The sequence below is a fragment of the Tursiops truncatus genome, chromosome 16 (genome assembly GCF_011762595.2).
Source record: "Tursiops truncatus isolate mTurTru1 chromosome 16, mTurTru1.mat.Y, whole genome shotgun sequence".
Taxonomy (NCBI): Eukaryota; Metazoa; Chordata; class Mammalia; order Artiodactyla; family Delphinidae; genus Tursiops; species Tursiops truncatus.
Window position 1 is genome coordinate 72,454,638 of NC_047049.1, and position 13,147 is coordinate 72,467,784.

General features: G+C 44.7%; 1 pseudogene; it reads left to right on the forward strand.

Moving 5' to 3' along the window:
• The first annotated feature begins 6,550 nt into the window (after nt 1-6,550).
• On the forward strand, nt 6,551-7,392 carry LOC101329900 (phosphatidylethanolamine-binding protein 1 pseudogene; annotated as a pseudogene).
• The last annotated feature ends 5,755 nt before the right edge of the window (nt 7,393-13,147 follow it).

A 13,147-nucleotide genomic window follows, 5' to 3' on the forward strand; every position in this document is an offset into this window, starting at 1 on the left:
CAAGCAGACCTAACCTAGTGTTGAGAACTGTACAGGTGGAATAGGTATGGTTAGCTGCATTGAGAGCTATGACATGGAAGAGGTCAAAGCAAAGTACAGGAATCTGGTTGTAGAAGTTCTGACTTGATGAAAAATATCCAAAGGGGTGTGGCTATAGTTAGCTGTCACAGTGGAGATGAAGACTAAAGGGTCATGGCTGTCATGGACAGATTGGGTTTTCTGATGACAGATCCAACATTCAGAAGGGTCCAAATTCCTTTGGACAATAACCCTTTGAGGGCAGCATTTTTTTTTTTTTTTTTGGCCATGCTGTGCAGCATTCAGGATCTTAGTTCCCCGACCAGGAATCGAACCCGAGCCCCCTGCATTGGAAGCGCAGAGCCTTAACCACTGAACCACCAGGGAAGTCCCAAAAGGGCAGCTTTTTTTTTTTGCGGAAATATTAACAAGGTGATTTCCTTTAGCTTCTAAAGAGTCAAGCGTAGCATGCCTCAGAACCTTAATAATAGACAAAGCAGCAGGTAATAATATGGTTTCTAATAATTCCTGAACATAAAGGCTGTTTTTAATTTGATCTCTGCTGAAAGTAAGGAAGCCATGCTGTTTCTATAACGTTGCCAAATTGTGAGCCACGCCAAAGGCATAGCTACTGTCAGTGTACATGTTGGCAGTTTTGCCCTTGACTAAGATACAGGCCCATGTGAGTGCACATAGTTTGGCTTATTGGGCCAAAGTAGTCAAAGGCAAAGGTGCCACTTCAGTTACTTAAAGAAGAGTTGACATTGCATATCCAGCACGATAGTTACCATGTTCATCTTTAAAATAAGAACCATCAGTAAACCATGAGAGGTCAACATTATCTAAGGGCATTTCCTATAAGCAGTCACGGGGTGGGAGTAGGGTGTGTGTGTGTCATCTGTAAAAGAGGGGAGAAGAGTAGCAGGGTTAAAGTTATTAAAGTAGGAAAAGTGATTTAAGGGGCAGTTAACAGGAGAATTTCATAGGAAGTGAGATGGCTTACTGGAAAATGTTGATTATGATGAGGGTTAAGAGATTCAACAGCATGTGGCACAAAGATAGTTAAAGAGGATCCCATGACTATTTCTTCAGTCTTTACAAAGAGGGCAGTAGCAGGTACAGCTCTGAGGTGGGGGTTAGGAGGTATCCCCAGGTTCCAGGTTCTAGTTGTTGGCTGTAATACCCTATGCGTCAGTGGTGATCCCATACTTTTGGGTGAGTACCCCAAGGGCATTCCCTTCTTTCTTCATACACAAAAAGGAAGAGAAGAAGTTGATAATTGGGGTGTCCAAGGACAGGGGAAGGTATTAAATTTTCCTTTAAGATTTGGAAAGTCCTGTCACCTGAATCTTCCCAGGTGATAAGAGTCAGGTTTAGTAGTTTTTAACAAGGGATATAAAGGTTGGGCTGTAAGGGAAATTTGGGGGAATCCAGCTGAGAAAACAGCCTGCCAATCCAAGAAAGCATTGCAGTTTGCATTTGATTTGGGGCTTTGGGAAGTTCAAGATTCCATGAAGTCTGTCTGGATCTAGATGCAGTCCTTGTTCTGAGAATAGATGTCCTAAATATCAAACTTGAATTTGAACAAATTGTAATTTTTTCCTTAGAGACTTTACGCCCCTTTTTGGCTAGGAGTTTCAGCAAACGGGTGTTTTCTTCTTGTGAGGAGGCTTAAGATGAGGAGCAGAGAACTAAGTCATCCACACATTCTATTAAAGTGGAGCCTCCACAGAACTTGATGTCATCTAGATCAAGCATCTAGATATCATCTTTTTCTTGTTTGTTTTTTTGTTTGGCTGTGTTGGGTCTTCATTGCTGTGTGTGGGTTTTCTCTAGTTGCGATGAGTGGGGGCTACTCTTCGTTGCGGTAGGCAGGCTTCTCCTTGCAGTGGCTTCTCTTGCTGTGGAACACGGGCTCTAGATGTGGGGGTTTCAGCAGTTGTGGCTCGCGGGCTCTAGAGCACAGGCTCAGTAGTGGTGGCGCATGGGCTTAGTTGCTCCACAGCATGCGGGATCTTCCCGGACCAGGGCTCGAACCCATGTCCCCTGCATTGGCAGGCGGATTCTTAACCACTGTGCCACCAGGGAAGTCCCAGATCAGCCTTTAAATTTTGTGAGGGGACTTCCCTGGTGGTCCAGTGGTTAGGACTCTGTGCTTCCACTGCAGGGGGCATGGGTTCCAACCCTGGTGGGGGAGCTAAGATCCCGCAAGCTGCCTGGTGTGGCAAAAAATAAATAAATAAATGAAGTTTGTGAGAAATAAGAAGGGCTTTCAGTGAAACCCTGGGGCATTCCTGTAAAGGTATATTGCTGGCCTTCCCAAGTAAAGACAGAAAGATACTATATTGACTTATCTACTGGGATACTTTAAAAAAGCACTACAGAAATTAAATCACACCAAAAATTTTGCTCTCAGTAGGGATGGAGGCTAGTGAAGCGTAGGGATTGGGGCAACAGGGTGTTGAGGGATGACAACACTGTTTATGGCTCGCAGGTCCTAGACAAGCCTCCGTCCACAACTATTTGGTTTCTTCACAGGTAAAATGCGAGTGTTGCACTGACTGGTGCAGGGGGTAATGAGGCCCTGGGCCTTATGTTATTGGTTTAATGCCTTGAAGGGCCTCTTTATTTTGGGGTATTGATTAATCCTGTGGAGAAGTTTTGAGGGACCTATTTGGATCTTAATAGGAGGTGCATGTGGGTACTGCAAATATCAGTTGAGGATTTTGCCCATAAGGCGAGTGGTAGCTGACCGAATAGGGACCAATTATTAGTGTTCTTGGAATTAGCTCCAGGTCAGAGATGGAGAAAAGAAAAAGCAGCTGAAGGGCCATTTGATTCACCTAATTGGCTATTTTGGTTGCTCCTCTCAAATTCTAGAATTGTTTCTCCCTTTTGGGAGAAAGAAATTCCAGCATGTTATTTTTCTAAGATATCTTGGGTCAATAAGTAAATAGAGGTGGAGGAACAAAGGCAAAAACAGTGAGTACCTCTTAGAGGGCCTAAGCAAAAGGGGATAGTTTTAGAGATAAAAACCTATTGAGGTTTATTAGAGACCCCCACTATTTGAAGCATTTTAGTACTCTGAGGCAGGGGCTTTTTAATGGTAGTGGGGCTGAGCACCAAGAGTGTAGCTCTGGTGCAAAAAGGACAGAAAGAAATTTGCCCCCAATCTATAGAGTAGTTTCTTCAAGTCAATTAAGAGAAAGAAGTGGGGAAATCCCCTGTAGTTCCTCAGCGTCCTTGGGGTTGAGGACATTGGTAAGGCTGGTTAGAGGATTGAAGGCGCTTGGAGTACTGAAACTTGTAGCAGTAATTTTTCCAGTGTCCTAGCTTTTAGAAATTATCATGGATACCAGAAGGATTTTGTTTTTGTTTAGAGACCTCCAATTCTGGAATTGAAGATTAAGGATTTTAGTAGTCTTCCTTTAAGTTGAATCATCTAGGGTTTGGGTGAGTTGGGTTTCTAAACTAACTAAATCTATAGTGGACATAATTTCCCATTATATCCTGGTCCTTTTAACTAGAAGAGAAAGATCTCAGTTCAGCCTGTTAATCAACATAGATTTAAAGGCAACTCAAGTAGATTCAGCACCCAAAGGAAGACCAGAATTTTCTTTAAAGACGATTTGGAGCTGGCTGTATAATAATCATGCATGAGCTCATTGGGCTTGTGGATACAAGCTTGAATCTTATTCTGATCAACTGGTTTTGGGCAAGTCCTAAGAATTGCCAAATGGTGTCACTGGGTGATTCCATGAGCCTGATAATAAGGCGACAGAGGTTTCTTTGTCCCCAGGTTGTAATTCTAAAGATTTCTCAGGATCATCTCAATTGGCAGTTTTCATTCAGTGTGGGCCTGGCCTTTACTGACAAGGATATGAATTAGTTGATATAACTCAGAGAAGCCCAGTTGATACGTTTGAATGACTATATTAAATTCCTCAGCAAATCTCTGGGGATCCTCAGTTACTTCGGGAAAATCTTTGACTATGGCTCATAGTTCAGCTTTAGTACAGTGAACATAAGAAATTAGAGACTTAGCATTTTTTTAATTAAAGCATTTTTTAAATTCATTTTTATTGGAGTATTGTTGCTTTACAATGTTGTGTTAGTCAAGGCTTAGCATTTCGATCCTCAGAGGGTTTGATTTAAGAGGTGCAGATTTTAATAGGTTCAGGAGAGGAGGAGACATGGAAAGGTTCAGAGAAAAAGGAAAGTTCAGTAAGGGGATTAGAATAAGGAAGTGGAGTGTATAGAGGAGTCGGGGACAGTACAGAAGGGAAAGAGGAAGCTGGCTCCAGAGACAAAGAGGATGGGGGAAGGGGGAAAAGAGGCCTCAGAGGATTTTTATGGTCCTCTTTCAATTGTTTTTTCACCTTGGTTAATTTAGAAATGGTATTTTGTAAAGTGGCAATTTTAGAATCTTGGATACATTTGAAGCCTCCAGGTACCAATGAAAATATGCATCCCATTCAATCGGTTTAATTTTAGAGCCACAGTCTTCTAATTTCATTCTGAGAAAAACAAGTTTGGGGAGGTCAGAAGTTTCTCTTAATGGCCATTGGAGTGCTAAATTATCTGTGGTTAAGTTGATCCATTTAGTTAAGAATGTGCATGAGGAGGGACCATAGTTTTGTTTTTTAATTAAATTATTTTATTTATTTATTTTTGGCTGTGTTGGGTCTTGGTTGCTGCATGGGAGCTTTCCTCTAGTTGTAGAGAGTGGAGGTTACTCTTCGTTGTGGTGCGCGGTCTTCTCATTGCGGTGCCTTCTCGCGGAGTACAGGCTCTAGGTGCGCGGGCTTCAGTAGTTGTGGCTCGTGGGCTCGGTGGTTGTGGCTCATGGGCTCTAGAGTGCAGGCTCAGCTGTTGTGGTGCACGGGCTTAGTAGCTCCGCGGCATGTGGGATCTTCCCGGACCAGGGCTCGAACCCGTGTCCCCTGCATTGGCAGACGGATTCTTAACCACTGCACCACCAGGGAAGTCCCCCTGGTTTCTTTTGTGTGTGTGTGATACGCGGGCTTCTCACTGCTGTGGCCTCTCCCGTTGCGGAACACAGGCTCTGGACGCGCAGGCTCAGCGGCCATGGCTCATGCGCCTAGCCGCTCCGCGGCATGTGGGATCTTCCCGGACCGGGGCACGAACTCGTGTCCCCTGCATCGGCAGGCGGACTCTCAACCACTGCACCACCAGGGAAGCCCACCCCTGGTTTCTTTATAGCGCCCGATGTGGCCTGCCTCTTGGGATACCCTGACAAGAGCAAGAGTTTAGGTAGTTTTAATGATTCCTCATATGAGGCTGTCTGTGATGCAGGAAAAGTTTTGGTTTCTCTTTCACTATACAGAAGAGGAATAAGTCCTATCCTTTCCTTCTCTCTCTCTCTCTCTTTTCTTCCTCTGTCTCTCTCATTACCACCCACACATCAAACCACTTTAGTCAACTGACTGTTAACTTACAAACCCCAATCCCCCTTTTTCATCTGTTGTAGGTCAGAAACTTTCAAAGTCAACATTATTGAGCACTCCTATTATGAGGATAAAGATCTCAAATTTGTTCCATTTTCCACGATAAAACTTGGGGTTTATCTTTTCATAAATAAAGTGGTCAAAATGAAAATGTTAGGACACATTGCTGCTTAAGAAATCCCAAGTGATAGAAAAGCAAACTTCCGACAAAAACATAGGTAATGAAAATCGTTAGCATTTAGTGAGCTCTCAGAAGGAGGATCGCAACCCACATGGCCTGGGCCCACACTTCTGTCCTTTCCTAACATCTTTCCCACATGGAGTGAGGCTCAAGAATCACTGGCCAATGGACTTCCCTGGTGGCGCAGTGGTTAAGAATCCACCTGTCAATGCAGGGGACACAGGTTTGAGCCCTGGTCTGGGAAGATCCTGCATGCCGCGGAGCAACTAAGCCCGTGCGCCACAACAGCTGAGCCTGTGCTCTAGAGCCCATGAGCCACAACTACTGAGCCCAGGTGCCACAACTACTGAAGCCCGCGCACACCTAGAGCCCATGCTCCGCAATAAAGAGAAGCCACTGCAATGAGAGTTCTGCGTACTGCCACAAAGAGTAGCCCCCACAGCCGCAACTAGAGAAAGCCCACACGCAGCAACGAAGACCCAACGCAAGATCAGCTCGGTGCTTTGTGACCACCTAGAGGGGTGGGATGGGGGGGGAGACGCAAGAGGGAGGAGATATGGAGATATATGTATACGTATAGCTGATTCACTTTGTTATACAGTGGAAACTAGCACACCATTGTAAAGCAATTATACTCCAATAAAGATGTTAAAAAAAAAGATAATCTGAAATATCAAGACTAAAAAAGAAAAAGTTTGTACCAGCATTCACTTGTACTAAATACCATTGTGCTTAATATTGAATAAATATTTTCTGTTATGAATTTTAAAAATAAGACCCAGAGTTGCCTCTGTACCGCTTGCAGACTGCTGGGAGTCTGGGCTGCTACCCTGCGTGAGTCCTCCTGCAGCTTTCCCTGCTGTCCGATCCTCTCGGCTTCGCGATGCCGGTGGACCTCAGCAAGTGGTTCCGGGCCTTTGAGCCTGCAGGAAGTGGACGAGAGGCCGCAGCACCCGCGGCAGGTCAAATACGGCGGGGCGGAGGTTGACGAGCTGGGCAAAGTGCTGACACCCACCCAGGTTAAGAACAGGTCCACCAGCATTGCATGGGATGGCCTTGATCCAGGTAAACTGTATACCTTGGTCTTGACAGACCCGGATGCTCCCAGCAGGAAGGACCCCAAATACAGGGAATGGCATCATTTCCTGGTGGTCAACATGAAGGGCAACGACATCAGCAGTGGCACGGTCCTCTCCGATTATGTGGGCTCTGGGCCTCCCAAGGGCACAGGCCTTCACCGCTACACCTGGCTGGTTTACGAGCAGGACAGGCCACTGAAGTGTGATGAGCCCATTCTCAGCAACAGATCTGGAGACCACCGTGGCAAATTCAAGGTGGCAAATTTCCGCAAAAAGTACGAGCTCGGGGCTCCGGTGGCTGGCACGTGTTACCAGGCCGAATGGGATGACTATGTGCCCAAACTGTACGAGCAGCTTTCTGGGAAGTAGAGGAAAGCCAGGAGATGGACACGGTCCCAGAGTTCCCAAGCAGTGTTTCAGTTTAGTGATGCATGCAGATTTCTCCTCTTCCCCCTGCCTGACCCCTGAGCGGTCAGATTTAGGTTTAGGGTGACTTTTCCTTCTGCCTGTCCTCTGTAATTCTAGGGGGTTTACGTTTTGATCAAATTTGAACTCCGTTTTGGTGGGGGATATTTTGGTACTAGGATGGGGTCATCAAAATGTTAATATAAGAATAACAACCCAGACGTTAAAGAAGAAAAAAATTCTGGTAAAAAGACCAGGTCTGCAGTATTAGAGCAGGGCATCAAAGAATCTTTAAGGGAGGTAGAAAAAAAGAAAGGGTTGATTGCCTCTGCCTTTGTGAGCCCGAGCCCAGGATTGTCTGTGACGGCATCTTCTGGCATGTGTTTTCACAGCCCTGTCTCTCACGAAGACAACAAGGGGCCGGCACGTCCACTAGCCCACCATGTGATACATCTCAGGCTGGTTAGTGGGTGTCAGTGTGTTGCTCTGGCTCCTTTAAAGAGCAATACTGAAAAAAGCAATAGGGAGAGAGTTGCTGTTAAAGCTTGGCCATCTAGATGAGCTGCAGGGCTGAGTGAGAGGCCATCAGAAATCTGGAAGTCTGTGCCTGTTAAATTGATCACTCTTCAGTGTAAGAAAAGCCGGTCTGGAGTTGCTGAATGTTGTGTTAATTCTGCTATTTGCTTGTAGTTGAATAAAAACATTGCATAGTTAAAAAAAAAAAAAGACCCAATGCAGCCAAAAATAAATAAATAAATTTATTAAAAAAAAAAAAGAATCACTTGCCATCCCTGGCCTCCTTGCCCATTGGCCCTTGGGGAGCACAAACTCTGCTGTGAAGAACCAGAGTTAGGAGGGGCTGCTCCCCAGAAGGTGCTAGTATTCAGGGGCACTGGAGGACAGATGCGTGGAATTTAGTGACAGACTCCCTCCCACCTACACAGCCATGATGGTTTTGAACTAGAAGGCACAGTGGGAAGGAGCTGTTTTAACCATATTACCTCGGATGAGGCATGGCTCCGTCAGATGCAGATCAAGAGAAAAAAACGGAAAGAGTTTTACAGTGTTTTGTACTCACAGCTCTCAGGGGAGGACACAGTATGCCACCCATGACCGCTCAAGGGAAGTACCAGGTCAGTCTCACAGCAGAACAAGGGGGAACTATGGGCAAGCATCTTTACTGTGGTTTTGCTGGAAGGAAAGATAGCAAACAGATGTAGGACTGGCTAATTTGAATAATTTCAGAAGGTTCTGGGGCACAGGGGCTGTCCCTGGTTGTCTGATATTTAGTCCTGGGGCAATTAGGGTGAGCATACGATGGCCCCAGAATGTGAGAGCCCAATAAGGGTGGTGTTCGGTGGTATGGACTTAATGGGCTGTTCAAGAAGAGGAACTGACCAGCTTCTAGCTAGGGCCTCAAAACTGGATCAAGATAGCACACACCTACCCATACAAACTATACTACAGGAAGCAAGAGTCTTTAAAAAAATATGTAAATGGACTACACATTTTGTTACTTTTCTGCTCTCAAGACTTCATTACTCCACACTGTATGTACATATTATCTTCAAAATTTTTCTCAAATTTTGAAATATTTCATCATTCAAAAATTGTATTATAGGACTTCCCTGGTGGCGCAGTGGTCAAGAATCTGCCTGCCAATGCAGGAGACACCACTTCGATCCCTGGTCTGGGAAGATCCCACATGTTGCATAGCAACTAAGCTCGCGTGCCACAACTACTGAGCCTGCATGCTGCAACTACTGAAGTCCACATGCCTAGAGCCAACAAGAGAAGCCACCACAATGAGAAGCCCATGCACCGCAACGAAGAGTAGCCCCTGCTCGCTGCAACTAGAGAAAGCCTGCGTGCAGCAAGACCCAACACAGCCAAAAATTTAAAAAAAAAATTGTATTATACTAATTGCTTTTTTTTTGGCTGCACCACGGGGCATGTGGGATCTTAGTTTCCCCCACCAGGAATTGAACTTGTGCCCCCCTGCAGTGGAAGTGCAGAGTCTTAACCACTGGACCACCAGGGAATTCAAATCACTGCTTTTTAAAGAGTTGAAGAGTTGAAAAGCACCTCAGACACTGGTTTATCTGTAATTTTTGGTCCAAAAACAATGAAAGGAAGTAGTCAATATATCAAATGGCATTATCTCTTAGATTTTTACAATATCTGTAATTTTCTGTATGTTTTAAATATTCCATGATTTCTATAAAATGGAGGTTAATGAGAAAGAGAAAAGCTGCAAGCTGACCTGCACCCAGCACATCTTTTTTTTTCTAGTTTTATTGAGATATAATTGACACATAATAGCACATCTTGATGCAAATGAAGTTTTCTGCCTCTCCTGAGGCCCCCGCAGAAGTGAAGGAGCCTAACTGTACATATTTCTGGTGGGGAAAGCCCATTATCAAGCTAAAGGGGGACAACTCAGCATGGTGACAGAGCTAGACATAGCTTAAGTCAGGCCTTGTTGCTGGCCAGGCCTGCTGTGGAAATGGTCAAAGTAAGGGCAGCCACACAACACTGCCCAGTACCACCCAGTCCCCCTGCAGTCTTTGGTGAGGCAAAGAAACCAATTCAAGCAAGTAACCATCAAACTCATTAGGTGCCATAACCCCTCTTTTACTGTTTAACACGAAGTGCTGTTTGAAAGAACTGAAAAGTATCTGAAAAGAACTGCAAATAACCCAGGGGTCCAGACTTCTGTGGTGGTGACTTTTTTTTTTTAACATCTTTATTGGAGTATAATTGCTTTACAATGTTGTGTTAGTTTCTGCTGTATAACAAAGTGAATCAGCTATATGCATACCTATATCCCCATATCCCCTCCCTCTTGCATCTCCCTCCCACCCTCCCTATCCCACTCCTGTAGGTGGTCACAAAGCACCGAGCTGATCTCCCTGTGCTATACAGCTGCTTCCAACTACCTATCTACTTTACATTTGGTAGTGTATATATGTCTCTCTCACTTCATCCCAGCTTACCCTTCCCCCTCTCCATGTCCTCAAGTCCATTCTCCACATCTGTGTCTTTATTACTGTCCTGCCCCTAGGTTCATGAGAACAATTTTTTTTTTTTAGAGTCCATATATATGTGTTAGCATACAGTATTTGTTTTTCTCTTTCTGACTTACTTCACTCTGTATGACAGACTCTAGGTCCATCCACCTCACCACAAATAACTCAATCTCATTTCTTTTTATGGCTGAGTAATATTCCATGGTATATATGTGCCACATCTTCTTTGTCCATTCCTCTGTTGATAGTCACTTAGATTGCTTGCATGTCCTGGCTATTGCGACTTATTTCTTTTTCTTTTCTTTTTTTTTTTAACATCTTTATTGGAGTATAATTGCTTTACAATGGTGTGTTAGTTTCTGCTTTATAACAAAGTGAATCAGTTATACATATACATATGTTCCCATATCTCTTCCCTCTTGCATCTCCCTCCCTCCCACCCTCCCTATCCCACCCCTCTAGGTGGTCACAAAGCACCGAGCTGATCTCCCTGTGCTATGCGGCTGCTTCCCACTAGCTATCTATTTTACTTTTGTTAGTGTATATATGTCCATGCCACTCTCTCACTTTGTCACAGCTTACCCTTCCCCATCCCCATATCCTCAAGTCCATTCTCTAGTAGGTCTGTGTCTTTATTCCCATCTTGCCCCTAGGTTCTTCATGACCTTTTTTTTTTTTTCTTTGATTCCATATATATGTGTTAGCATACGGTATTTTTCTCTTTCTGACTTACTTCGCTCTGTATGACAGACTCTAGGTCCATCCACCTCACTACAAATAACTCAATCTCGTTTCTTTTTATGGCTAATATTCCACTGTCTATATGTGCCACATCTTCTTTATCAATTCATCTGTTGATGGACACTTAGGTTGCTTCCATGTCCTGGCTATTGTGACTTATTTCTTGAATAAGCATTGGTGCTGCTTCAAAGGTACATTTTTCTGTATTGGTCAAGAAAACTGATCACACAAGGCTGTGACCGCTGAGCCTGCTGGCATCTCACCTAGGTTATCTTATCCTTCATCCTTGGCTACTACAGCACCAAAGGAGAATCATTACATTTGGACTGGACCTATACTGTGGCTGGGCAGTTCAATTGTTTTCTCACTTCATTCTTTCCTTCTTTCAGATGGGAAAGGGAGGCAGAGAAGGGGCTTGGGAGCCAGCCTGAAAGACCTATCTCTCACTGCACTTAAGAGTGCAGCATTTTAACGAGTGCAAGACCCTGGAAATAGAGTGCCTTCGCCCAATGGTCAGACCTGCTATCCACAAGCTGAGTGACCTTAGGAAAGTTACCTTAACAACTCTATACCTCTGTATCCTTCTACTAAGTGGTGATGATAATAGTAACATCTACTGGTGGGTTGCTATGATGCTTAAATGAGATTAAGTACTCCTAATAGTGCAAAGCACAGTGAAGGTGCAATACATATTCACTATTGTTACTGCCACTGCTGTTTGACAGATAACGGGATTTTGAGTAAGAGCCTCCTCTGAGCCTTGGTGATCCTTCCTATCCAGGCGCACTCCTGGGAAAGAAGGGGAGGCGGGTATCAAAGCTTAAAGGGAAAATTGTTCTTTCAAGGGATACCAGTTGTAAAATTCTAGACAATACAAACCTCTGTACCATTTGTTGTGGACGAGTGGTTTCCAGAGATGAGCTTATTTTTTAAAACTTAAAAAAATACTTATTAAAAGGTATTAAATCTGTGATAATAATCTGTTTATATTAACAACAGGAAATAAGCAGGCAGGTCAATCTGTAAGAGGATACATCTTGGGGTGATTTTCATTTGTGCTGAATTCAATTGTTTTTACTTCACTTTATTTTTAAAATATTTATTTATTTATTTATTTGGCTGCGTCAGGTCTTAGTTGAGGCACGCGGGATCTTCGTTCCTGCATACGGGATTTTTTTTTTTTTTTTTTTTTTTTTTGTGGTACGTGGGCCTCCCACTGTTGTGGCCTCTCCCGTTGCGGAGCACAGGCTCCGGATGCACAGGCTCAGCGGCCATGGCTCACAGGCCCAGCCGCTACGCAGCATGTGGGATCTTCCCGGACCGGGGCACCAACCCGTGTCCCCTGCATCGGCAGGCGGACTCTCAACCACTGCGCCACCAGGGAAGCCCCCTTAGGGATTTTTTGTTGTTGTTGTTGCAGCATGTGGGATCTAGTTCCCTGACCAGGAATTGAACCCGGGCCTCCTGCATTGGGAGGGCAGAGTCTTAGTCATTGGACCACCAGGGAAGTCCCTCAACTGTTTTTAAACCAGACAGTAGAGGTGCACCTCGGTGCAGGTACTCGTAAGAATCGAACAAATGTGTCTTTTTCGATTTCAGAGCTTAGGTGAGACACTTTTGCGGACACAGAGGTGAAAAGAAAAGGTGGAGGCCTCTAAAGCCCCGCGGCTGAGGAGGTGGTCCAAGTGGACCGGGTGTGCGCAAGCATCCTCCAGTTGGTGAGGTGAGATGGCTATCTGTGGAAAAGGTCTGGGATCTGTGACACCAGTCTGAGCTACCCCAACCCTTACTGTGGACGAGGGCCAACATGTGACTGTGCTGGTGCTCACCTGCAAAAGATACTGTAGTGGACTCCCTAGGAGCAGGGGAAGGCTCATCATCAGGCCAAAGCCCTATTCTTTCATTACAGAAGGCCTCAAAGATTACTGCATCATTTATGAATGCTGGAGAACTGTCAGACTTGCTGAGGGGATCAAAAAGCCCCCATGCCACAACAGTGAGCAGCCCGCATACCGAGAAAAAAAAAAGCCCCCATGGCTCAGAGGCCCTCTTAGTGGATTGCATGAACATGTCTTCTTGGACCTGGTTTCAGTCCCTAAATTCTGAAGTCTTTTTTTTGGGGGGGGGGTATAATTTGAATATTTGCCTCAGATTAGCTACTTGCATTTTCTCTCCAGAAACAGACTTTTCTACAGCCTGAGTTGTGATGGAGTCATTGGGTTTCTT